At 40.1% G+C, this 27321-nt stretch overlaps 1 long non-coding RNA gene across 1 annotated transcript in view; it reads right to left on the bottom strand.

The window, feature by feature from the left end:
* Window positions 1–3336: 3336 nt before the first annotated feature.
* Window positions 3337–27321, bottom strand: part of LOC125456167 (uncharacterized) — a 46633-nt gene continuing 22648 nt past the window's right edge. The window contains exons 2-4 of the long non-coding RNA XR_007248404.2: window positions 13735–13853; window positions 9483–9550; window positions 3337–4040 (exon numbers count right to left, since the gene is read on the bottom strand). This is a non-coding gene — a long non-coding RNA (uncharacterized LOC125456167). The remainder of the gene's footprint in view (window positions 4041–9482; window positions 9551–13734; window positions 13854–27321) is intronic.

The following is a 27321-nucleotide window of genomic DNA, read 5'->3' as shown; positions in this document are numbered from 1 at the left end:
GAGGTAAGTCATTCACTCCAGAATTCCTAACCTCTTACTACTTCTTACATAATTCATAAATGATTGTTCGTGTTGGTGCAGTGCCATGTTTGTAAACTATACAACCCAGTGACTGGTGGATCACCTGAACAATGTACCTCTTCGGCTGTTTGAACAGGTAGAGTCCTGAGTGTGTTCAACCAGCCCATACTTACAAAAGCTAGAACACGATATGAAATGTTATATATTATTCCACAATTTGACAATACGTCCTGAACAATCCTGAGTGCTCTAAAAATTAAATGAACAACAAATTTAAAATTATTACTTGGCTCACATTATTGCTCATTTATGCCAATTTGAAGCTGCATACATTCACACACAGGGACCTGTCTAGGAAAAGAGAAACATGTCCAACAATTGAATTTTGCAAGAGCAAGCCAGAAGCTAGGAATAATGTGGCAAGTAACTCATCTCCCGACTCCCTAAAGCCTGTCCACCATCTACAAGGCACAAGTCAGGAGTGTGATGGAATACTCCCCAGTTGCCTGGAGGGATGCAGCTCCAACAACCCTCAAACTTGACACCATTCATGACAAAGCAGCCCGCTTGATTGGCGCCACATCCAAAAGCATCCACTTCCAACGCTCAGTAGCAGCAGTTTGTACTTTCCACAGGACACACTGCAGAAATTCACCAAAGATCCTCAGACAGCACCTTCCAAACCCATAACCACCTCCATCTGGAAGGACAAGTGTGATAGATATATGGGAATACCACCATCTTTAAGTTCCCCTCCAAGCCACTCACCATCCTGACTTGGAAGTATATAACCATTCCTTCATTGTTGTTGGGTCAAAATCCTGAAATTCCCTCCCTAATGGCGTTGTGGGTCAACCCACAGCAGGTGGACTGCTGCAATTCAAGAAGGCAGCTCACCAGCATCTTCTCAAGGGCAGCTAGGGACTGACAATAAATGCTGGCCAGCCAGTGACACCCATATCCCACAAATGAATAAATTTTAAAAAGCATGGCAGATATATTTCCCTTGTGCATTTCCAATGATAATAGTCAACCAATCAATTTTTCATGCTATATAAATTGCTAGATCCTTTCAAATTTGCCTTTCTTGTGTCTTTCTTAATGAATGCAATGAATAGAAAACTAGAAAATTTTGCTTTTTTATAAAAGAATACTAAAATACTGTACTACCAAGGGACTACTTTCACCATCCTTCGCATGAAAAAGTGTTTCCTTACTTCTCCTCTGTATGGCCTAATTAATTGTAGGATTATGTTCCTTATTCTGGACTCCCTCACTAGATTTCTTTCTATCTCCTTTGTCAACTAGACTGCCTACATGCATCAGCCTTCCTCAAAATACCAACCTTGTTGATAACCTCTCAGTAAACATAATGAGTTTGACTAATAATATTCCTTTGATAAGGCTCTTGGACTGTTGTACTTACAGACTTTCAGTAACTTCCCAACAATGGAAATCAAGCTAATGTGCTAATAATTTCCTTACGCTGCTTTGCTGTTTTTGAATATTGACACTGCAAAAATACAGAACAGGTTCAGAAGATTATGAATCATTTTTACAACCATGAACTATTTATTTCAGCCTTTGGCTCTAGCTACTCTAGGAACCAGAGGCTTCTGGGAGAATTACTTGTCTAGAACATATGTTTTTGATTGCAACAATTTTCAAAATTTATATTTTTCATTGATAAATTAGTTCTTTAAAGCTCCATTTTAAGGCTTGCTTTTTAAATCAATGGAAACTTTTATATATTTGCTCAAAACAAATCTAAGTGTTACAGATAAATCTTTATGGGAAAATCATTGTTTGTTAAAAAAAAATCAGGATTGATCGAATTAGGATGTGGGGAAATAAATCAAAGTTAACATTAGAGTTTGGGAGAAATGAATAGGAAATACATAGGTTGTTTTAGCATTGCAAAGTATAAAGGAACTACCAGTCAAGGTGAAGGGAGAGGTTGACTTAATTGTTAATTTGTCAAATAATTCAGTCAAAATAACTGGTTCTATTTTATAAATGCACTTCTGTTATGCAAAATAATAATTTAATTTACATTTCTATAATAGTTAATTGAATACAATTTTAAACAATTCAAACAAAGTAATAAATCTCTGCCACTAAATGTTCCTTGAATGGTAGGTGACTGAAATGTTATGAACCTTAGGGAGATGAGCGATTGTATGACATGTTGTTAGCAAATTTAAAAGGCAAAATTAGCCGAGCAATCATGAGAAAATAACGTTAAGCTTCTATTCCCATCTGTCATATGCATTTTGTTAGATGATTAACTGGCACTATTTTGGCCTGCCCTTGGGCCCTCCTGAGAGGCATGCCCCTTGACATGCACCTGCCACTCTCTCCAAAGAAATACTGACAAACAGCTTTGCTTTTCTTGCCTTCAGATAACCTGAAACAATTTATTCAATTCCTGGATTGATATTTATATATTTTTAAAAATTGAAATATGTACTTCAAGGCTGGATATCACCTAAAGCAAGACAGTACCCATTGAAATAAATTACACTTATACATATTTTGCGATCACAAGTTTTTGAAATCAATATTTCATGTTTACTTGTGTTACGGTTATGTGTATATTAGTCTTTTAGTGTTTTTAGGATCCATTTTATTTCAGCTCTCTTTGTGTGATGAGGTCAGAGGATAACGTGCCAAATAAATTCAGTGCTATGTAAGTGGCTGTTGATCTGCAAGTGAAACCTGATGTGACTGCACTCTAATTCTCCACCTCTTCCCCCTGGGGAAATGCCACTCCTCCTCCCATTGCCTTTCTTGCGTGTCCATCTGCCATCACGAGGGAAATGTGACATTTTATTGCCACAGCAATTCCAGAACAGCGAAGAATTTTGGATATTAGCTCCGCACTCCTGATTTGGATCCAAGGCATGCCATTGAACACGCACATGGAATGCATCCTCAAATATCTAAATTTTAAACACAGCTTTGCAAACTTAATAGTTTTATTGAGACACACTATGGATGTGGCTGGCATGAAAATGTATAAACATCACTAAAATTTTGTAGACCATGTTTCCTGGATTTGGAGCTGAAATGAATGGTAATTATTTTTATAATACAATTGAGTTATGTGTACTGCATGATAGAATTGAGAAGCATTATTTTCCCTAGAATTTTTGTACTTTATATCAGTAAAACATGAGACAATAAAAACCACTCCCAAACCAATAAAAATAATCTAATCATAAGCATATCTCTTATCTTTTACACAACAGCAATGCCAGCAAACAAGGACATTACCAATTAATTACATTTTGATTTCCAGAAAAAAAGCCAACTAGTAAAGGTGGGAAGATATGAAAAATAAGCGTTGAAGAAATATTGGACAGGAACAATGGAATTAGAAGTATATATGAAGAATATGTTTTTTTGTGATATTAGACTCAAGCAACTTCTATTACTGTGCAAACTGTACACAGTGTGAATCAAGATCATAGTTTTATGAACTCATTCCACATCAGTGTCACTGCAACATCTTTTATAACAAAAATGTTACAAAAATATTTAGATTTCAAGTTGTATTAATAATTAACTTTAAACAAATTATATTAAGAAATAGGTATTGGCATTTCTTTGAACACATTTATCTATGTACAAAAAATATTCACTAAGAAGTTGCTGGCATTGATGGAACTGTATTTCAACATGTATCAGTGCCTTCAGTGGAGTATTGGAAACAGGAAGGAAGAATACTGAGTAACTATATGTGTAAGCATCTATTACTGATCTCAGTAACTTCAAATGCTTGCTGTATGACAATTTAAAGTCAAAATCAAAGCCATTTAAAAGGTAAATGGCTATGGTCTCTTTCTGCTCCACAAAACTTCAAACCTTCTTTAAGCAATGAAACATTCTCTGATGTTAAGCAGCATGATTTATCAGCGCATTCTCCCAGCAGAATTCCTTACGACAAGTGGTCTCCACTGATGTTATGCAGTCCAATTCTGAAAGCAATTTTTTCTCTTGTTGTTGCCGGTAAGTTACTAATCAGGACGTAAACAAATTAGAAATAAAATTTATTTTAGTTTTTTCTTTCATTTTTGGGTAAAGGAAGAGATAAACATTTGCAGCAATTAGAGCAAAGGGTGTCAATGCTGGTCAATGGAACATCTTCACCATTTCTGCATTCAGTCTTAGCATAATATGCTTGCAGGTTATATGCTGGCATTATAGAAATAAAGGAGGAAAATTTGCATTTTTACAAAACCTATTTATTTTATAGCTATGGTCAACCCAATATGTTGCATTTAATAAACCGCATCCATCTGGATTTTCGGTTTTATCCCTAGCTCTTAAGTGAATTCTTGTCCCCATAAAGTACATAATTTATAAGAACTACATACAGATGCACATAATACAAAGTCATATGACAAGAGGCTAAAATGGTGAGCTGTTGATAAACTGAATGGGTTTGGATTTGAATTAATGGGCACATGCACTTAACCCAAACTCTGAAAAAATTCAGAGATAACAAGGTGTGGAGCTGGATGAACACAGCAGCACAAACAGCATCAGAGGAACAGGAAAGCTTAAAGGAGTTAACCCTCCTCCCTCCAGAAAGACTTCAGTGGATCTCTCTCTCAGCTTTAGTGCTCCTCTGATGCTGCTCAGCCTGCTCTGATCATCCAGCTCTGCACCTTGTTATCTCAGATTCTCCAGCATCTGCAGTTCCTGTTATCTCAGAAGAATATAAATCTGCTGCACCAGGGTATACAGGATGCGAAAATAAGCTGGGAAAGTTAATGATGATATTCAATGCATGACTTTGAATGAGTCCTGTGAACATTCCTTTATGGGTTGAAGACAGCACAAGCAGCTTGTTTTTCTGTAGCTGTTTTTCTGCACTAGCTGTTTGTTACACTGTATGAGAGAGAGAGAGAGAGAGAGAGAGTTTCATTCTGAGAATTGGGCTTTGCTCGGACCGAGATTGCAAACGGTGCCAGGAACAAACCTGAGCTTCCAGATCAGCCATCAGTCGAGGAGTCCCTGATGGGCAGAAAGGCATGAGACATTTTTTCCCTTTCTTTTCCTTTTTTTACTCTTACTTTATCATTATTATTACTTAATAAACTTAATAAACACTGACATTTAAGTAAATTGCTGTTGTCAAATCTTCTCTTAACTATATTTAACCAAATCCAAAAGAACCACATGGATACACCCTATGATTCAAGACACTTTTTAGTGATGAAGCTAGGATTCAGGAAAATATTTAAGAGAAGGACAACCTGATGCTCTGGAGACATTTCGTATTCCAGGATGGAATGCAGACTCTGGATTCAGGCCTATAACTAACTTGGTAACACAATTAAGACCCCCACAAGAATGGGCAATCATTATAACCCAGAAAAAGAGAAAAAGGAGGGTTAGTCATACAGGCTGATGTACACAAGTGCTTGTGGGAAGCAGGCCTCCCCAAAAGCAAGGACAGTGTACTACAAATGGGATGGATATGGTTACCAACTTCGCGGTCTACACGTAGGGATTTGGAAGAGCGCCAGGCCAAAAATAGGCAGCTTGAGATTGCATTGAACGGGATACAACAGCATAACATCATTCTAACAGAGGCAGTTAAGACAGTGCAGGAGAGAGCTGAGAATGCGGAGGAGAAACAGAACTGGATAGTATGCTGCCTGGCAAAAAAGGGAACAAAATGACACAGTTGGAATATCATCCCAGTCAAAGTGTGCACGCTATTAACCTCACAATGGGACCCTGACCATTTTTTAAAAATTCATTTATGGGATGAGGGTGTTGCTGGCTAGACAGCATTTATTGCCCATCCCTAAGAGTCAACCACATTGCTGTGGGTCTGCAGTCACATGTAGGCCAGACCAGATAAGGATGGCAGTTTCCTTCCCAAAAGGACATTAGTGAACCAGGTGGGTTTTTCGCCAGCAATGGATCACAGTCATCATTAGATTCTTAATTCCAGATATTTATTGAATTCAAATTCCACCATCTGCCAGGGTGGGATTTGAACCTGGGTCCCTTTTGTGCTCCTGAGATGCTGCTTGGCCTGCTGTGTTCATCCAGCTCCACACTTTGTTCCCCAGAATGTTTACCAGGTATCTGGATGAGCAGACCAGCGATAATACCACTAGGCCATCACCTCCCCTATGATGGAGACATTCGGTATTTATTTGGTATTAGTTGCAGATGGGGTAGGTTCTAAAGTCTGAATGGATGGACAGGGAAGGGATGTTCCATTTATGGAGCTATCTTCAGAAAGGGTCTCATAACATGATCCCTGGTAACAAATAAGGCAAAGCATGTAGGAAAACAGAATCTATAAAATTCAAGAATAGTGAGCGATTACTCTATGTCTGAATTGCTTTGAGCAGAAATCGGGTGAACCCTTGTCCTCTTGGTTGATGTGGTCATGGGACCAGGGCGCTGCCCACATTATACTGAGTGCCACTGAGTGAGGGAATCTGGGAGCATTGTTCCAGACCGTTTAGCATTTTTTGAAACAGGGCAAACTGGATCGTTGTGGAATGCAGTAGGAAACAAGTATCCTTCTCCAAAGAGTGTGAAAGTGGTTGAAACATGGGAGAGCATACAAGGAGGTGTAAAACATTTGAGAGATTTGGCTTCGTATTCTCCACAGTTTCAAGGTCTAGATCAGGAAGCTTTCACAGCTGGAATGAGGAACCAGCTATTGCGAAGTGGTCTGGGCTGGATGATACGTGCCCTATTATCCCTATTAGGTCCAGCCCAGAGCCAGGCAGCGGGACAGGTATGTTTGTTGTTCGGACAGTTCGAGGATGTGGAGGCTGATAAGCGAAGAGTGAGGCCCATCTGAGCAAATGACAAACAGGGACAAAAGTTGAAGATGGGGTGGGTTCTAAAGTGAAACAAAAAATAACCAGGAGGAAAATGTTTGTAGCATTATTAAAAGCAGGAATAAAGAGGAGGAGGATGGATGGAATACATATGGATGCCATGTACAACGTGTAGAGGATGCACTGTTCTCCAAAGGGTGTAGAATTAAGAGAGACTAAATTAGATGTGGAAGGAGAAACTGACTGTGTCCCCTACATCAATGCTTTACCCGAGCCTGGAGGAGGTCAGGCAGTTGTGGCAAGCCAGTCAACCAATTGATAAGGAGTGGGGCTGGGACTCCAGGGTCTAGGTAAGGGAGTTTGGTGGGACAACCGGAGACCCAAGATCTCATGCCCCTATCACGGTTTATTGGAGGAAAGGCAACGTACAATGAGACATTGCATTATTAGACACTGGAACAGAAGTTGCTACTATACATGGCAATCTACACAGACATGTAGGGCACAGAAGAACTATTAATGGATTTGGTGGGGCAATAACACTGGCGGTTCGAACAAATATGAGAATGGCCTTAGGAAATGGACCCCCAAGAGTTGTCCCGGTATTAATATCCAATATACTAGAAAATATTATTGGCATGGGCTTATTAAGAGACACCACCTTGCAGACCCCACTGGACAAATTTTCCTTTGACATACGAGTTGTGACAGTTGCTATTGGTCAGGCAATGGGAACCCCTTATCATTCCTCTGCCCACAGGGGTGGTTTCGATGAAACAGTATCGTATCCCAGGAGGGCACAAAGAAATTGGGGATATTATATGGGGCCTGTTTGCTGCGAAGATTGCAACACATGCAGTGTCTACATGTGATAGCCCCATGTGGCCTGTAAAGAAGCCTGATGGAAGTTGGAAAATGACAGTGGATTATCACCAACTTAATAAATATGCTCGTCCTCTGTCGGTGGCCGTGCCTGATGCAGTCGCTGTCATAGAAAGTTTGAGACAGTGGGCCAGATGCCCGGTATGCCATTATTGATTGAACAAATGCCTTTTGCTCGATACCGATAGCCCTGGAATCACAAGCTCAGTTTGCTTTTGAGTGGGAAGGTCGTCAATATACCTTCTGTCAGCTACCACAAGAGCACCTACACAGCCCAAACTTATGCCATGGGCTGGTAGCAAGAGACTTAGAAACGTGTCCGTTAACATTCATGTTGCACATTATATTGATGACATCATGATCCATGGACCAAAGGGAACTGCGGTGTTGGGAGCTCTAGTCACACTGGTGCATCACATGCAAGGCAGAGGCTGGGAAGTGAACCCAAAAAGGCCAGCATAATCTGTGTAGGTTTTAGGCATTCAGTGGACAAATGGGGATAGAGTCATCCATGAAAAAGTAAAGAATAAAACACAAGAAATAGCAATTCCAACTAGCAAGTCTGAGGCACAGAAATTTATTGGTCTGTTCAGACATTGGTGTAGACATATACCTCATATGAGCACATTACTAAGACCTTTGTATGCCATTACTTGTAAGAAAGCTCAGTTCAAATGGGACAATGAACAACAGAAAGTATTTATGGCTGCTAAAAAGGCCGTAGCACCAACACTTGCCCTGATCTCTCAGGGATCTGACCTACCCTTTGAATTACAAGTGCCAATAGTACAAGATGTAGCCATGTGGAACTTATGGCAGAGACAAAAGGGGAAAGCCATACATTTGGGCTTGTGGTCCAGACAACTGACTGAGGCAGCTATATGTTACACACCATTTGAGAAGCAACTTATGACCTGCTACTAGGCCCTAGTAGAAACTGAAAGGTAGATGGGTTAAGAACAAAGTTCTCCTTAGATCTGATTTACTAATTCTGACATGGGTGTTGCCTGATGTTGCGAACCACAAGGTCGGTAGAGCTCAACAAAGCTCCAACGTAAAATGGAGATGGTATAGAGCTGATTGAGCCAAGAAGGGAAAGGAAGGGGTTACTAAGCTCCATGAACAAATAGCTGAATACCCAACAGGTCAACAAACTCCAAGTCCTGACTGACCATACTAGCATCACTCAATGGGGCATCCCATTCGAGCAACTGCCTGAAGATACTCGTCACTGTGATCGGTTCATTGATGGCTGAATGGAAGAATGGTGAAAGGTGGTGGTGTGTGGCTGCATTTAATCCCTCCACACAGATGATTATTTACACTGAAGGAGATGGGGGATCAAACCAGTATGCTGAACTAGCAGCTGTATAGTCTTAGCGCTGGTAGAAGAGAGTCAGTGTTTGCACATTTATATTGCCTCATGGGCAGTGGCCAACAGAATGGACTGTATGGATGCCAACCTGGCAGTGACATGACTTTCCATTGCTGGAAAGCCCCTTTGGGGAACAGAACTTTGGAAACAAATATGGATGAGGGCACAGCATGTGAAAATCACTGTGTACCATGTTGATGCTAATATGAAGGATGGTTCAGAATCTGCTGATCACAACAATACCATGGATGGAATAGTAAAAGCCGGAACGGTTGAAAATGCAACTGTAGAGTATTACCCTCGAAAATGGGCTCATGAAAAATCAGGATATTTAGGGTATCACATCACTGTGCAATGGTTAAGAGATCAAGGTTTGCACTTACCTGCTGACCAGGTGAAGGAAGTCATTGGCAGGTGTGAAACGTGTCAAAGGGTAGAACATGTATCACTGCTGAAAAAGCCAATTAAACAACTTATGTGAGGAGATTAGCTTGCTCAAAGCTGGCAGATTGACTATGTTGGCCCATCACCATTACAACAACAATGTCAATATCTTATACTATAGTGGACACTTACTCTGGGCTAATGCTAACGATCCCGACAACCGAAGCAAACCAGAGTAACACTGTTAAGGGCCTAGAACAGTTGATATCCTACTATGGTGAGCCATCAGAAATATGATCAGATAAAGCACGGGCAGCACGGTGGCTCAGTGGTTAGCACTGCAGCCTCACCGTGCCAGGGACCCGGGTTCGATTCCTGCCTCAGGCTGTGTGGATTTTGCACATTCTCCCCGTGTCTGCGTGGGTTTCCTTCAGGTGCTCTGGTTTCCTCCCACAGTCCAAAGATGTGCAGGCTAGGTGGATTGGCCATGCTAAATTTCCCATAGTGTTCAGGGGTGTGAGGGTTATGGGGGATGGGTCTGGATGGGGTGCTTCAAGGGGCGGTGTGGACTTGTTGGGCCGAAGGGCCTGTTTCCATGCTGTAGGGAATCTAATCTGAAGGCTCACACTTTAAAAACCAACAGGTGTAGCAATGGGCTACAGACAATGGGATACGTCGGATATTCCATATTCCCTACTTCCCTCAAGCAGCTGGCCTTGTAGAACAAATGAATGGGCTACTAAAGCACCAAGCTAAATCATTGGCTCCTAATCATATGTTACAGGGGTGGATCAAAGAACTGCCGCAGGCATTGCATAATTTGGAAAGGAGGGACACCCATGAGTAGAATGTTTCAAGGGGTAGCCAGTTACATCCTGCCAATAAACGTACAATGCCCAACAATCTTTGTACCAGGGGCAAAGTATGGGTATACCACCCACAGAACCCACGTAAGGCTGGTGAGATACTTGCCCATGGACAAGGTGATATTGGATATTAATAATGGGACAGGAAGCACCAGATTGTATAGACAGAGGAAAATTAATGGAAAGAGAGTGAGTTTTCAAAACCTGTAAACATAGAACATAGAACATTACAGCACAGTACAGGCCCTTCGGCCGTCGATGTTGTGCCAACCTGTCATACCGATCTCAAGCCCATCTAACCTACACTATTCCATGTACGTCCATATGGTTATCCAGTTAAACTGATATGTTTTCTTCATAGAACTATACGAATTTATTATAGATGGATACTGCTGTGGCATCTGCTGTACCTAATTTCAAGAAAAAGGCCACTGTGGCCATTAATTTGATGGTTCACCCTATTGTTAGATTATTCGTATTGATGATGTTTATTTTCATTGTAGTTTTAATTTTTTGATGTAGGTTATATGCTCTTATTATACGGTCTCACATGGCTGTCGCTGACTTGCGTCTGAATTTGCAATAGCACTGTCAAATATCATTGGGGTGAATTGTATAGGATGAGCAAAAAAAGTTAATGATGATATTTGACAGCTGCATGACCTTGAATGACCTATATGAACATTCCTTTATGGGCTGAAGACAGCACAAGCAGTTTGTTTTTCTGTAGCTGATTTTCTGCAATAGCTATCTGTTACACTGTATGAGAGAGAGAGAGTTTCATCCAGAGAATTGGGCTTTGCCTCAGACTGGGATCGCAAACATTGCCAGGACTGAACCTAAGCTTCCAGACCAGCCATCTATCAAGGGGTCCCTGATGGGCAGAAAGGTGTGAGACTTATCGTTTTACCTCCATTCTTTGCCTTCCTTTTGCCCTTATTATTATCATTGTTAATACATAATAAACATCCTCATTGATGCAAATTGCTGCTATTGCGTCTTCTCATAACCATATTTAACCAAATCCAAAAGAACCACTTGGGTACACCCTGCGATCCAAGAGACATGATAATATTTCCAATTTCAAAGCTGCTATTCTTAGATATTCTCAGAGTGAAATTGCCAAAGGTGTGGCATGACCTTGTGAATCATGGTGCAAACAGCATTTCTTGCTTGTCTTATCATCTATAAGGAACATGCACTTATTCACTCACATGTGACAAAATAATTGACAAGTAGGACCCCAACTCATTCATAGAAGTTGAAAAATTCCAATTCTACCCCACTCCAACCAACATCTATTTGAAATAATTAAATATCACCCAGCAATGCCATTTATCTCATTGTGCTTTGAAAAGTTCCTGGCTGCAAAGTGTTGCCTATTCTATAGGTACTTCCATATGCAATCCTACACACAACCTGAACAACCCTGACAGCGCTGCTTTTGATGATGCACCAATGACGGTCCACACAGATCACACAAAGGACTACAACAACTGATGATTTTTCTGAGTCTGGGGCAAGTGTGGATGCTTATTAGTTTGAATCATAGATCCATTCAGTTTGTCAACAACTCATTATCTTACTTTCTCCCTCTTGTACTATGACTTTGCTTCTGATCCCAGAGCACATGGATTAATAGTTAGGGATCTACACATTCTTCAGAATATGTGCATCCCTATGTAATTCTTGCGTCTCCATAATTTTAAACTTCTAAATAGGAATTTATGGGGAAGGGATTCACTTAAGACCTAGTGATAAAACCTTGTCACCAGATGGTTGTTGTTTACTAAATGCAACATAATGGGTTGACCATAGCTATAAAATAGCTGGGTTTTGTAAAAATGCAAATTTTCCTCCTTTATTTCTATAATCTTGCATATAACCTGCAAGCAATATTAAGCTTGCAGAAAAATGTTGAGCCTGTACTGTGCTGTACTTTTTTATGTTCTATGTTCTATGTTGCATTGACCAGAATTGACATCCTTTGATTTATTTACTACAAATGTTTACCTCACCCTCTTCCCCAAAATGGAGGGAAAATAACTCAGAATTTATTTCTGATTTGTTTACACCCTGATTAGTAGCTTACTGCAGCAACAGAAAAAAGATTTTCAAAACTGGATTGTTTAACATCTGAGAAGATCACTTGCCCGAAGGAATTCTGCTGGAAGAATGCACTGATAAATCAGGCTGTTTAACATCGGAGAAAACTTCATTGTTTAAGTATAATTCAAAGTGGGTCCCATATTCGTTTAAGGCGACTAGAGATGGGACAATAAATGATGTCCTAGGCAGCAACAACCTACATCCCACCAATGAATAAATAAAGTAAATATTTTTCAATGGCTGTTTAAAAACTCAGCACCCCAATCACTACATGTTAATGCCAAAAGCAGTACTCTCCAATCTGTAGCCTTATGATTTGCCTAAGAACTAGGAGCAGGAGTAGACAATTTAACTCCTTCAGCCTGTTCTGCCATTTGACATGATCATGGGTGATCTCCTGTCAGCCTCAACTCCACTTTTCTGCCTGTTTTCCTCAATCCTTCAGCCTATTATAATTAAAAGTCTGTCTATGTGCTCCTTAAATTTACATGCTGTCTCAGCATTCACAGCATGCTAGAGTAGTGAATTCCACAGATTTTCAACCCTTTGAGAGAAATAATTTCTCCCATCTGCGTTAAATCTGCTACCCCTATCCTAAAACTATGACCCAAGATACATTGTATTTCCAGCGCACAGAAGCAGACTTTCAACCCCAGCATTTCAGTATCCAGCACAATATAATCCTGACATCTTAGTTTGCAAACTATTGCAACGTACAATTAAAGATGAAAAGATTATTTTCTGTCTACTGTGGTGAGTATATTTGAAAAATGACACCATATTATAAATTCTTTAGAAGTATGTTTACGTTATTTTCTGTTGGATTTTATACTTTGCCATCCCCCGACTGCTAATCCTTACCCCTTTGTCCCTCCCTGCTACACACGCCGTTTATCACAGTGATCAGATTCGTAACCTGAATCCAAATCTCGTGAGGCAGCCAATAGAAAGTGCTCAGTGCCAGCTTAGGGAGAAAAAAAATGACATTCAGATTATAACCTCTCTGTCTGTTTATTAAAAGCCCAGTCTGCAATAAATGTCATCCATTGACTTCATAATTTATTGTGTACAGAGCTGAGGGCAAGACCACACAATAGCATTTTACAGTTCGTAACAGGCAATTCACCAACGGTCTGCGCCCGACCAAATTATACGGTTCAACCAAAATTTGCATTGGCACGATTGAAAAGAAGCTCATTCACAATAAATCTCCAAAGTCCTGCATATTCAGTTTGGCAGATTGCAGTTTATAATTTGAAGTTTATAATTTACTTACCAGAAAAATAATGCAATTGGTTAGAAACAGATCCTCAAGCACACACATATTTGTTTACAAAGCACATTGCCAATCTGCTCTGCATCTCTTTCTTGGCTCAGTCCATACGGCAACTGATTCTGAAAACGCAGTCAAATGACAGTCACATTATTTGATATAAACAAACTATTTAAATTTCTGCAAAAATGTCACTTTCGATTAAAAAGTGCCCCTCAGTCTTGCTGTAGTACTATTCAGCTTTCACTTGCTCATGATTTCACCTATGAGGCAATGCAGGGAGGTGAGATGTTCTGGTGGAATTAGGATTGTTCCTCAACATAACTCCAGGAGAGTACTGTGTAAATTATTTGTGCTGTTCTGCTAGAAGTTATAAGTGATGGGTTGCATACACGCCCAATTAGTACCAACTATATTACAGTTATACACAAAGCAGGAAGTGCATATTGCCACTCAGTTTATTTCCCATTATTCGTGGCCTGGCAATTCCAGGGACAACAGATTATATAGGTTAATTCTTTCCTTCAAAAACACCTTACATTTTTGTCAGTTTGAGTTATGCTGTGAAAGCCTGTTTGTGAAAATGCTGAATGGTGGAAATTCACCTGGTGGTAAGGCAGATGCGTGCCTGAACTAAGATGTGCTCAAATTCCAGAAATTCCACCAAAGTGAGACTAGGCTGAAAGGCGTTTTTGTTATGACTGAAGAAGTCATTACGGTTCACCCAATTCTATCTCGCTCTATGTAATTTGGGTTTCCGAAGGCAGTTTGTATACCAAGTGTATCATCAGGAGCCCTCTGAAAAATTTAATCTTTGCCTAAACAGATTTTGGGATGTATTTTTGTCTACTAGAGGAATATAGGTAATGAATTAACAATCAACTAAAATTAATTAATTAAAATGCTGTAAAGAGGACATTTGTGAAATTAATTTTTAATTCAAATACTCTGTGGCATTTTCGTTGTTGATTGATATTTTGAGTAATTCTGGATTCAGGAAGACAGGATATTTCTTTTTACAATGGCTAAAGGAATATAATTTAAAAGAAAAGTTTTTTTTATTGACTTATTTATGAATACATTAGATTCCTTCAGTTTTTCACTCTTTCTACCCAGGTCATGCATATGCAGCAGTTGAGATGTTAGGAATTCTCTACCAGGGAATTTTGATTTCACTTGTTTAAAATCAAGCTGTTCAGAGTTACTATTATGTGCCTCTGGAGCAAGTGGGCTCTGAATGGGGGACCTCCTAGCGCAAAGATTGGGACACTACCATCTTGCCATGAGGGCAATTGAGTTCATTTGCATTCTGAAGCATTCATCAGACATTGGTTGCAATGATTTGTAATCATCTTTGTTCAAAATGGACCATTAAATCATCATTTGACATTATTTGAAGTCAAAAGTGATCATTTAGCCATTATTGACATCCAGAGTAGCAATCAACTGACATGATTAGTCTCAATAGACATCAAAAGCACTTAAATAGCATCATTCCTGATCATTTGGCAGCATTTAATTATCTTCAGATTGCTCGTAAGCATTCAACTAACATCAAAAGTGATCAGAGCTTACACATGAGAAAAAGTTCTAAGTTCTAGCAACTACAACACATCAGGTGACATGATTCCTTTTCTAATTCCAGCTAATACAATATGTCTTGGAGGCATTGTGTAGATTTGCTAGCTCTGCACAAATCTCTAGTGGGTTGCAAACATGTCTTACATTTCCCCTGCAACAGTGATTTTAAGAGACTCCTGTCCTTTTTGATGATAAGAGATTTTACTCACTTTTTTACTCATTCCTGAGATGAGGGTATCACTGGCTAGGCCAGCATTGATTGCCCAGAGGGTAGTTAAGAGTCACCGACATTGCTGTGGGCCTGGAGTCAGATGGAGGCTAGGCCAGGTAAGAATGGCAGTTTCCTTCCTTAAAAGACATTAGTGGAAACCAGATGGCTTTTTCCCAACAATTGGCAATGGATTCATGGCCATCATTAGACTCCTAATTCCAGATTTTTATTGGATTATGTGGCAAGATTCAAACTCAAATCCCTAGAACAATACCTGAGTGTCTGGATTAACAATTCAGCAATAATACTGCGAGGCAATCAATGTCTCTTGCTCATGGCTGTTCGGCTCCTCCAACCCCATTGATATTTCTAATCAATTATGTTTCCAGGGAGTAGCCCACTAAAATCCTTGTCAAGCTTCTTTTCACAGTCGCACTGGATGCACAAATTGGGCTCACTGGGCTAAAGTTATACAGTTTTTGGCTGTCACCACTATAAGGGATAGACTCATTCACTCACGGACACATTGACACTCTCACTCACACACATGGTCACATTCACATGCTCCCACAGAGGAAAGAGCTCCATTGACACAGGGGCCCCATGAACATGAGCAGCCAGGACAGTGGGAACAAAATGGGTTAAGATGGGATAACATGGGTTGGGGCCTCACCTATGTCTAGGCAAAGTAGTGAAATGCAGGTAAGAATGAAGTTCAAGAAAGATGAGAAGATGAGTGGGTGGGAATAGGAAAGAGCTAAGATGTAGGCCTATGTGTAGAGGAGGGTGTTGGGGCACTAATGATGACTTTTGAGCTCAGTGATCATTTGGATCTCTAGTGATCTCTTCTGGGCCTTTAGAAAGTATATTTGATGGCCAACGATTGCTTTTGATACCTTATGATTGCTATTTATACTTAATGAACAGATTTAAATCACAGTGAGCTCTTTTGATGTAAATGATCAATTTTATCATGTTTGATGTCAAACAATATCAGTAAGATTAGATTAGATTCCCTACAGTGTGGAAGCAGGCCCTTTGGCCCAACAAGTCCACACCGCCCCTTGAAGCATCCCACCCAGACCCATCCCCCTATAACCCACACAACCCTGAACACTACGGGCAATTTAGCATGGCCAGTCCACCTAGCCTGCACATCTTTGGACTGTGGGAGGAAACCGGAGCACCCAGAGGAAACCCATGCAGACACGGGGAGAATGTGCAAACTCCACACAGACAGTCACCCGAGGCTGGAATTGAACCTGGGTCCCTGGTGCTAACCACTGAGCCACCGTGCCGCCCCACTGATGATTGATGAAAAATTGATTTCAAATTACATCTTTTGACGTAGAATGATCACTGACTACCTTTTAGCACATTCGAATGCAATCTAGCACAAAATTACATCAACATTTTCTGGTAGGTTTGTCCAACATGCAACCCTTTATCATTATATGATTTCCAACCAGCCGCTGTTCCAAGTGCATCTAGCTGCTGTTTACTGACAGGTTTTTCTAGCTTTCTCTGTCCATATCAACATGGTGGAGACCTCTGAAGTACAGTGTATGAGCAGGGCCAACCAATTGCCTCGGATAAGTTTTCAAAATGTGATTGCAACCATGAATCTCATGATGCCTTCTGCCATTTCTACAAAACTCAGTCAAAGATGTTTAGTTTTGAATTTTCAAGACGAGTGGATCTCTGTACCGTTTCTCCACAGGTTAACTGTCCCTGGTCCAGAAGGAAAGGTTTCTACATCATCCTGTCTCTCTGGGAAATGTCACCTGGTAAAGGACTCTCAGGAGGCCTGGATGTTAATTGCAAGGCAGTGTGTAGGAGGAATTCCCTAGGTAAAGGTGGTGTACTGAGCCAATTTCTTAAATGCTACATGATGTGTGATGAATTTACGGTATTCCCACAGGTTGTTATTCAAAGACTTGTAAATGAACCCACTATTTAGAAACAAGAAGAGGCCATTTAGCCCTGTGAGCTTACTCCACTTTTCAATAAAAACATTCCTGGTTTGACTGTGGCCTAAGCTCCACTTTCAAGGCCTGGTAAGTTCTCTCACCAAATGTTACCAAACAGGCCTCATTAGCTACTGAGATAACAAGGTGTAGAGCTGGATGCACCCTGCAGGCCAAGCAGCAACAGAGGAGCAGGAGAGCTGACATCTCAGACCTAGCACCTTCAGTCCCTATTATCTCATTAGCTACCTACCATCTTCCTACAGTGTCATTCTTTTATAACTTTAGTCCCATTTTGCCAGTCGCCATATCTGGAACAACTCACCATGGCCAGGATACCCCAGAAAGAATCGACATCCATGGTTCCTGTACCATCTTTCAAAGTCACTTGCATATCCGGTCAAGCACTGTTGGCCCAGAGTCACCCTGTATGGTGTCCAGCTTTGCACATATGTACCTGGATATCCTGGTGGAAAAGGTGGTGCAGGGGCAGAATGTTCTCTATCCCCAGGACCAGCAGTGGAGACCCCAATACCTGAGCATGCCAATCTGTTCTGAGGCCGCCCCCAGCTCAGCTGTCTGGAGGAATGCACAGCTCTGTAGAAAGAGAGATGATGACCTTCTCCACTCTGTCAGTATAATCATCATCACCTTCTCTCCAATGCCTCACAGTCATTCTACCTCTACTGTTGCATTAATCTCCCACCAAATCTCATGGCCACTCATTCTCACTATTTCCTCCAATATCTTCACTCACTCACTGACACCCACCTCAACCTCCAACACAACTCACCCTGCATGCCCTCTGTGCCATTTACACACTCACTCATGCCACCCTTTCCATCTGCACAGAAAGTAAAAGCTGTGTCCCCTACTTTTACCTCCAATATTTCGATTGAAGTCAATTTTTGAAGTGCAGATTAGCCCTATAAATGGACAGGAGGTATGCTATGAGGGTTCCTAGGGGCACACAGAAATCAGATGTTGATATTTGTGCATGTGCGTGGATGTCACTGATGCCCATGGTATGTGCCCTGAGATGTTGACACCTGGTATCCAATGTGGAGGTATTTTTGCCCAAAGTCAGGTTATGTGCTTCCCTCCATGTCATCTGACAGAGGAACAGTGCTCTGAAAGCTTGTGGTTTCAAATAAACCTGTTGGACTATCACCTGGTGTTGTGTGACTTCTGACTTTATCCATCCCATTCAACACCAGCACCTCCACTTTGAGCTATTTTGGAGCAAAAATCTTCAGGTATCAACTCTGACTGCTATATCAAGACTTCTTGACAGCCATTTCGCTCATGAAGAATGGGATAATAGGAAGCTGCACATTAATGAGATGAGATGTGTAGTAAATAAGGCCGTTAATAAGCATAGGTAGTGGGCCACTAAGCAACCTGTAACTAGCACAATGCCCCAGGAATCAGTACTGGGATATATAATTACAATGTATATTAATGACTTGGATGAGGAAGGTGAACTAAGAATCACCAACTAAGAATTTTGGTTCAACACCAAGAACTTAGTTAAATGATGCAGTGGGTTGTTTCGAGCTAGATTTCTCCTGTGATTCTGCTACATTTCCCATAGAAAATGCCAGCCAAATTCTTACAAAATTCCTCCCCATGTGTTTTATTTTTAATTGACCTTTAATACAAATCAATCCCATGTCAAAAATCTTTCAAACCTAAGTCCACAAAAATTGTTAAACATTAAGCCATTATAACAATCTATGCCCATTTACGAAATCTTCACAGTTATTTTCCCACCCACCACTTGGTCAGCACAAATTTATGAACAGTCAATAGCACCCACCAGGCAAGCCATTAAGATAAATTGTATCATACATTTGATATTATCAACCAGAATTCTAAGTGCATTGCATCCATTGGTTCCCCTTTCTCTAGATTTTTAGATACACCCTAAAATAGCCAAACATTTATTTCCCTTAAATAAAACCATGTTGACTTTACCTGATCACATTTAGATTTTCATAGTATGCTGTTATGGCATCTTTAATAATACATTCAAGCAATTTCTTTATGACAAATGTTATACCAACTGGCCTGCAGTATCTTGCATCTTGTTGTTACCCTTTCTGAACTGCAGAGTTGTATTTACTCTTTTTCCAGTCAAATGGTAACTTTCTAAAATCTAAGGAATTTTGGAAAATTAAAATGAATGCATCTCTGCAGCTACCTCTTTTAAGACCCAAAAATAAAATTAATTAGCCCTTGGGAACTTGTCATCTTTTAGTTTTGATTTTCTCTGTGGTAATTGTAATTGTTTTAAGTTTGCACCTTCCTTTCACCTATTGATGAACACTTATTTCTGGGATGTCATTTGTATGCTGTATTAAAACAGATGCAAAATACCTACCTGATTCATTCATCATTTCTTACTATCCTCTTTTATCTCCCAGGCTCACTTTCTAAAGGATCATCGTTCACTGTATTTGTTCACTTGCTTTTAAATATTTGTAAGAAACTTTTGCTGTTTGTTCTCATATTTCTAGCCAGCTTTCTCTAATTTCTTGCATTTTAGGATAGGTAAGGATGACAGTTTCCCTCCCTAAAGGACATTAGTGAACAGAGATAACAAAGTATGAAGCTGGATGAACACAGCAGGCCAAGCAGCATCTTAGGAGCACAAAAGCTGATGTTTCGGGCCTAAACCCTCTCAGATGAAGGGTCTAGGCCCGAAACGTCAGCTTTTGTGCTCTTAAGATGTCGCTTGGCCTGCTGTGTTCATCCAGCTTCACACTTTGTTATCTTGGATTCTCCGACATCTGCAGTTCCCATCATCATTAGTGAACAGATGAGTCTTTACTAGCAATTGACAATGGATTTATGTTAATTATTAGACTCTAAATTCCAGATGTATATTGAATTCAAATTCTACCATCTGCTGTGATAACAAAGTGTGGAGCCGGATGAACACAGCAGGCCAAGCAGCATCTTAAGAGCACAAAAGCTGACGTTTCGGGTCTGAAGGGTCTAGGCCCAAAATGTCAGCTTTTGTGCTCCTAAGATGCTGCTTGGCCTGCTGTGTTCATCCAGCTCCATACTTTGTTACCTCAGATTCTCCAGCATCTGCAGTTCCCATTATCTCTACAATCTGCTGCCACAGGATTTAAACCCAGGTCCTTAGAACATTACCCAGGTCTTTGGATTAACAGTCCAGTGATAACACCACTAGGCCATTGACCTCCTCACCCCAACGGAGACCACTAAAAGTCTTGTTTATTCAATAAGATCACTTCTCATTCTTCTAAATTCCAGTGAGTATAGACCCAACCTTCTCACCAACCCCTGAAAAGACAGTCTCTCCATAGCCAGTATCAACTTATTAAACCTTCTCTGGACTGCCTCCAATGGCAATATATCTTTCATTATTTAAGAGGACTAGAGCTGCTTGCAGCATTCTAGCTGTTGTTTGACCAGTGCCTTCTATAGTTTTAACAAAACTTCCCTACTTTCATACTCCAATCCATTTGAAATAAAGGCCAATATTCCATTTGCCTTTGCTATTATCCTCTAGGTGTGGACAATAGCATTTTATGCATGAGGACTCCAAAATCTGTCTGCTCTGTAGATTTCTGCAGTCTTTGTCTATTTAAGTAACAATCAACTCAGTGATTCTTTATGTCAAAATACACAGTCTCATAATTTCTCATATTATATTCTGTCAAGTTTTTGCCCACTTGCTTAATGTCCGTATCCCTCTGCGGACTCATCATGTCATCCTCACCACATGCCTTCCCACTTAATTTTGTGCAATCTACAAACTTGGCTATATGTTCACCTTCCTCATCCAAGCCATTAATATATATTGTAATTATATATCCCAGTACTGATTCCTGGGGCATTGTACTAGTTACAGGTTGCTGTACTGAAAAATACCCTCCTTATCCCAACTCTCTGTCTTCTATTAGTTAGCCATTACTCCATCCATGACCTAATACACTACCTTCAACATATGAAGTAGCCTGAGATAACAAGGTGTAGAGCTAGATGAACACAGCAGGCCAAGTAATATCAGAGGATGCTGCTTGTTCTGCTGTGTTCATCCAGCTCTACACCTTGTTATCTCAGATTCTCCAGCATCTGCAGTTCCTACTATCATATCTTTTTGTATCTCATCAAATACCTTTTGAAAATCTAAACACATTTTATGTCCACTGCTTCACCTTATCTCTCCTGGTCATCTCACTCCCTTTTTAAATAAAAATATTACATCCAGGACTTTCACTGAGTCTAGGGATTCCTGGAAGTTTATTACCAGTGCATCCATTATCTGTGTGACCACTTCCTTTAAATCATAGGATACCCCTCAATACATCCGGGGACGGACCAATCTTTAGTTCCATTGGTTTCACTAACATTTTTTCTCTGGAAATTGTGATTGTGCTTATTTCTTTTCTCCCTTTACCTCTTGAATATTTAGTGATATTGGAATATTATTGGTGTCTTCTTTAGTGAAGACTGATATAAAATATTTACTAAGCTTCTGTACCATTTCCTGCTTCAACTATTATTATTAATCCAGCTCATCTTCAAAAGGGCACATATTCACTTTGGTTTCTCTTTTCCTTTTTATCTATTGTATTATATATCTAAAAAGGTTCATTCTGTCCATTCTGATAGTACTTGTAAGTTTACCTTCAAAGTTTGCCTTCTCCCTTTTTATTACTTTCTTTCATGAATTATACACTTATTCTTTTAATTTGGTACCCTTTAACTTCCTTAGGGTGCCATAGATAATGCATCTTTCCTCTGGAGTCTTCTTGCTCACTGGAATGTATCTTTGTTAAGTGTTATGAAATTTACCTTAAATGTCTGTATCTGTATCCCTAACGTTAACTAAGTTTGGATGACACTGTGACTCAGCAATTAGCATTACTACCATACAACACCAGGGGACCCAGATTTGATTCCAGCCTTGGGCAACTGTCTGCATGGAGTTTGCACATTTTCCCCATGTCTATGTGGGTTTCCCCTTGAAACTCCACTTTCATCCCACAATCCAAAGATGTGCAGGCTAGATGAATTGGCCATACTAAATTGTCCATAGTGTCCAGAGATGTGCAGGCTAGATGGTTTAGCCAAGGGAAATACAGGGATAGGGTAGAGGGTAGAATTCTCTTCAGAGGGTCTCTGTGGACTCGATGGCCTGCTTCAACACTGTAGGGATTCTATGGTTCTAGTTTTCCAGTGCACACAGTCAGCTTTGTACCCATCCCCTCAGAATTGCTCTTATTCAAATTTCAAACACTAGTCTTTTTTCTCTTAAACTGAATTTCAACAGGTTACTTAACAACCTACAAATACACTGTCCTGACATCAGTTAACAGATTTGTTTGTGCAAAGTGTGCAACTTTCCACACCCATTGGCACAAATTTTAACAAGCATTTCAAAGATGCCATTAGAAGTTAAAACCAATTGTTGTAAAAGGGTGTGTTATAGGTTAAGTTTGCATAGGAGCTACTGGGAAAAAAAACATGAAACAAATGCAACTGCTGTGGTTGGATCCCATTGTCATGGGGTTGTTGGCCTGAAGTTTGTCTATTTGGAGTTGGGAAATTGGGCAGTCCACTTATTTTGTCAAGAAACAGTTGAAAAGGAAGGTATATTTCAGGGATAGTAGTACCACAAAAAATACAAAAATGTGTTCATAAAACTATGAAAGCAGAAGAATTAATTAAGGTGGAAACCTTACAAGGAACCATTAGGAACATGTATGGCTGTAGCTGAAAATGGTGGAAGGAACTCAAGGCAGTCACTTGACTTCATTTTCAAGCATTCTTGAGGCCTCATGTGTTTATGGCACAAATAACTAACTCATTTCATAATCTGAAAGGATATTAAAACCTGAGTAAGTCAGTTAAATGAGAATCACTTTGATTTGTTCATGTCCTATTTTTGAGCACAAAAAAATGGTATTGAGCCAAAAAAATGAGATCCTTTCAACTTGGTCTAACATATTGAGTAGGAAAAAACTCTAAATATTCAATGCAAGTTAACACTGATGTTGCAAAAAGATGTTAATGCACAGATAAAGAGTTTCTGCTGTTCTGTCTTTGACTGTCATATAGCAGTAGGAAAAATGTGCTCTATTTAACATATGCCTATAATAGGATTGAGACATTTAATTGTTCCATTCTTTTCTTCCACTGGCTCTCATTTAAATAAGATTTATCAGCCTTTGTTTTTATGAGGATTGAAATGAGATTTCATGCTCAAAGAGTCTGAAATTGCTTTTGAATAAATTTCAATGTCACACAAAGCTTTGGTCTGTTAATGAAAGACCCTTTTATTTTTCCAGATTTGTAGGTGTTTTAGAATTTGTTTGGTGTTTCGTGAGCTTCGTAACACCTGGGTCTTAAAAGGAAAATACAACATAGCATAAAGAGGCAATGACTACCGTACTAAGAACTGGACCTCATGATGCTGATGAGAAGGTGTGTGCTGTCTGCTCTGGCCCTGTGGGCCCCTCAGTTTTATTTCCATGAAGTGCCCAACCAATATCCTTTTGAAGTCATTCATCATTTCCACTTCCAACTTCTTCATGGAGAACAGGTTTAACATCATTAATACTCAGTGTATAAAGAAGTTCATCCTCTATCTCCCCACTTTGTCTTTTGCTCCAAGATTTAAATCTGTCCCCCATAGCTCTTTCACCGTCAGCTACTAAAAACAACATTTTATCGTCTGCCTTTTCTGAACTGGTCCTAATCTTGTACATTTCCATCAAATTTCCTCTCAGTCTCCTGTGTTCCAAAGAGGACAATCCAGTCTTTTCCACGAGAACCTTCCAGGTAAAATCCCCACCAAGGAACTTGAGAAAATTATAATCACCAGAGAAATGGAACTGAGCAAACTGTTGGAGCTCTAGGCTCACAAGTTCCTGGGTCCAGATGGAATTCATCTTTGGGTCTTAAAAGATGTCAAGGAAATAGTTGATGTCTTTAGTTTTCCAAAATTCCCTAGATTTGATCCCTTCGGTTGGAAGACAGCAAATGTAGCTCCTTTATTCAAAAAGTGAGGGAGAGAGAAAATAGGGAACGACAGGTCAGTTAGCTTTACATCTGTCATAAGGAAGATATTTGAAGTTCTTATTAAGGCAGTTATAACAAGCCAATTTTGAAAAAAAGTCAAATATATCAAACAGAAATAACGTGGTTTTGTAAAAGAGAAATCATGTTGAACCAATTTATTGGATTTACTTGAAGAAATCATATATAGTGTAGTTTGCTTTCCAAAGGAAATTTGATGAAGTGTCAGAACACAGGTTATTTCAGAAAATAAAAGCTCATAATGTAAGAGGTGGCATAATACCATGAAAAGAAGAATATCTGGCTAACAGGGAGTAGATAGTAGGGCTAAATCAATAGATTTCTATTCCTAAAGGACATTAGTGAAGTATATAGCATTTTCCTGATGATCAACAGTGATTTATGGTCAATATCAGAAACTTAATTCCAGATATTTATTGAATTCAAGCCCTGCTATTTGCCAATCTGGATTTGGACCTTGGTCTCCAGGACATTACTTGAGTTTCTGGAATAATAATCTAGTAGTAATAAATAAAGCCATCTCCTCCCCACTGTTAACTTCTTCACAACTGTTATCCCTTTATCTCCCCTATGACTGCAGCCCTGAACCTGAAGAACAGCTGGCCAGGTTTCTTTGTCCCATCTCCCCAAACCCTTTTCCCTTTAGTTTCTGTGGATGGACCTGATGGACTGACCATGGCCTAACCCTTTGAGCAATTTATTATTATATTATTTGAGTCATTATTGTTGCATGTACCGAGACACAGTGAAAAGTGTTATCTTACGTGCTTTACAGACAGATCATACTATACAAGTTCATCAGGACTTAACCAGAAAGGCCCGAACTAAAAGCACCAAGACCCCTGACTAATGCCTGTCTACCCAACCTCATTAACCCTACTCCTCAGACTGTCTGCTAAGGAACTGCAGGACTGACCATAACTGTAACTCACTCAGTTGCAGAGGCATGTACCCCTGTTTGAGAACACCCCAATCAGACTCTTGACTGTGGCCAACACCCTGGACAGATTTCAAAGGGTACCCTGGACTTACTGGGCCAGAACTCCATGACTAATAGGTGCCTCCATTGACTTCAGTGAGGACTTCTTCCCTAAAACAGTGGATGCAGCTGCTTTCTTGCTGCACAGGCCGCAAGTTGACTGAGAAAGTTGCTGACGCATGTTGTGTTATGAGAATGGCATGGCACACTGCTGTACAGCAAGATGTACACTCCCTTGACTGAGAACTGCAGTCAACATGGCCTGGTTTTGTGACTGTACTAATTGGCACAACAAGGCAAAACAAGGCATGTCCATTTTGATAGGTGCAAAGTTAGCAAGTACTAAAATCAGGCAAGCAGCCCTGAAATGTAGCATGGCCCAGTCCCTGAGTTGGGGGTGCCTGCCTATGAGCACTGTGCCCCTGCTTCAACCATTTCAGCAGAAGTTGCTATAACATCCTGAAATGCAAATCTGTGCTTCCAGAGCCACAAAGATCCTGAGGAGTCAGCAAATGCTGAAAACCAATGTCTGGGAATGAAGGTTACATGCAGCTGGTGCCCATGGATTGTACCCTAAGATTCTGTTTGCTCCTAAGCAACTTGGAGATGCTTTGGAGAAAGCTACCAGCTGAAATCACCAGGTACCTGCTTTGATTTCAATGTTGAGATTTCTCAATACCTAGCTTGTTTAATGCATTTAGTAAGGTAGGAGGCTGAATATTAATGAAGTGAGTCACGGTATCAACAAGACATTTAACAAGTAATAATCCCTTGGTAATTTGCAGCTACTGATGCCTAGCAAAAAACTCGACTCACCGCTGCACAAAAGCATAAGGGATGGAGCAAGATGTTTCCAATTTTAAGATGGGCCTCACAGGAATTCTTGTCTGATTCTGCCATACCTTGCCATAGCCCCAGTCTCTCAGGCCCTTCTAAGATTAAAGATAAACAGATTGAACACATTGAATAATTTTGTTGGATCAGAGAGATCTAGCTGGATTTTGCAAAGTGTATGTCATGCCTAACAAATCTGATAGAGGTTTTTTGAAGTACAGACTAAAGTATTCGATGCAAATGTCTATGGGTGGTATTTATTTGAACTTAAAATTAGAAACATAGAGCATAACCAAAAAGTTTGATTGTAAATTTATATCTAGAATGCCAGGGGATAGAAGTCAAGTTTCAACCCTGGTTAGATCATATCAGTTGAGCAGTTCTGCACTCCATACCTATAGGAGAAAATATAAGTATTGGAGAGAGTGCTGCACAGATTTCTTTTTACCCAAGAGCCACATGGATTCTAAGGGCTCAATTACATAGAGGAATTCCACAATTCCAATTCATAGCAGAAATTCACCAAGGTTCCTTAGAGAGCACCTTCCAAGCCCACGACCATCACAACCTAGAAAAACAAGAGCAGCAGATACATTGGAACACCACTATGTGGATGTTCCTCTCCAAGCCACCTATCATGCTGACTTGGAAATGTATCATCACTCTTTCAGTGTCATTAGGTCAATGTCTTAGAAATCCCTTCCGAATGGCACCTACCTATGGCAAGTGGTCAGCAACAGTTCATGAAGCCAGCTCACCACTAGCTTCTCAAGAGCAATGAGGGATGGACAATAATTGCTGGCCCAACAAGCAATGCCTATAACTCACAAATGAAAAAAAAACTGAGAATTTGTGATCAGACATAATGGGAACTGCAGATGCTGGAGAATCCAAGATAACAAAGTGTGGAGCTAGATGAACACAGCAGGCCAAGCAGC

This window comes from Stegostoma tigrinum, chromosome 1 (assembly GCF_030684315.1).
Source record: "Stegostoma tigrinum isolate sSteTig4 chromosome 1, sSteTig4.hap1, whole genome shotgun sequence".
Taxonomy (NCBI): domain Eukaryota; kingdom Metazoa; phylum Chordata; class Chondrichthyes; order Orectolobiformes; family Stegostomatidae; genus Stegostoma; species Stegostoma tigrinum.
This window is presented reverse-complemented; position numbering and strand designations above follow the sequence as displayed.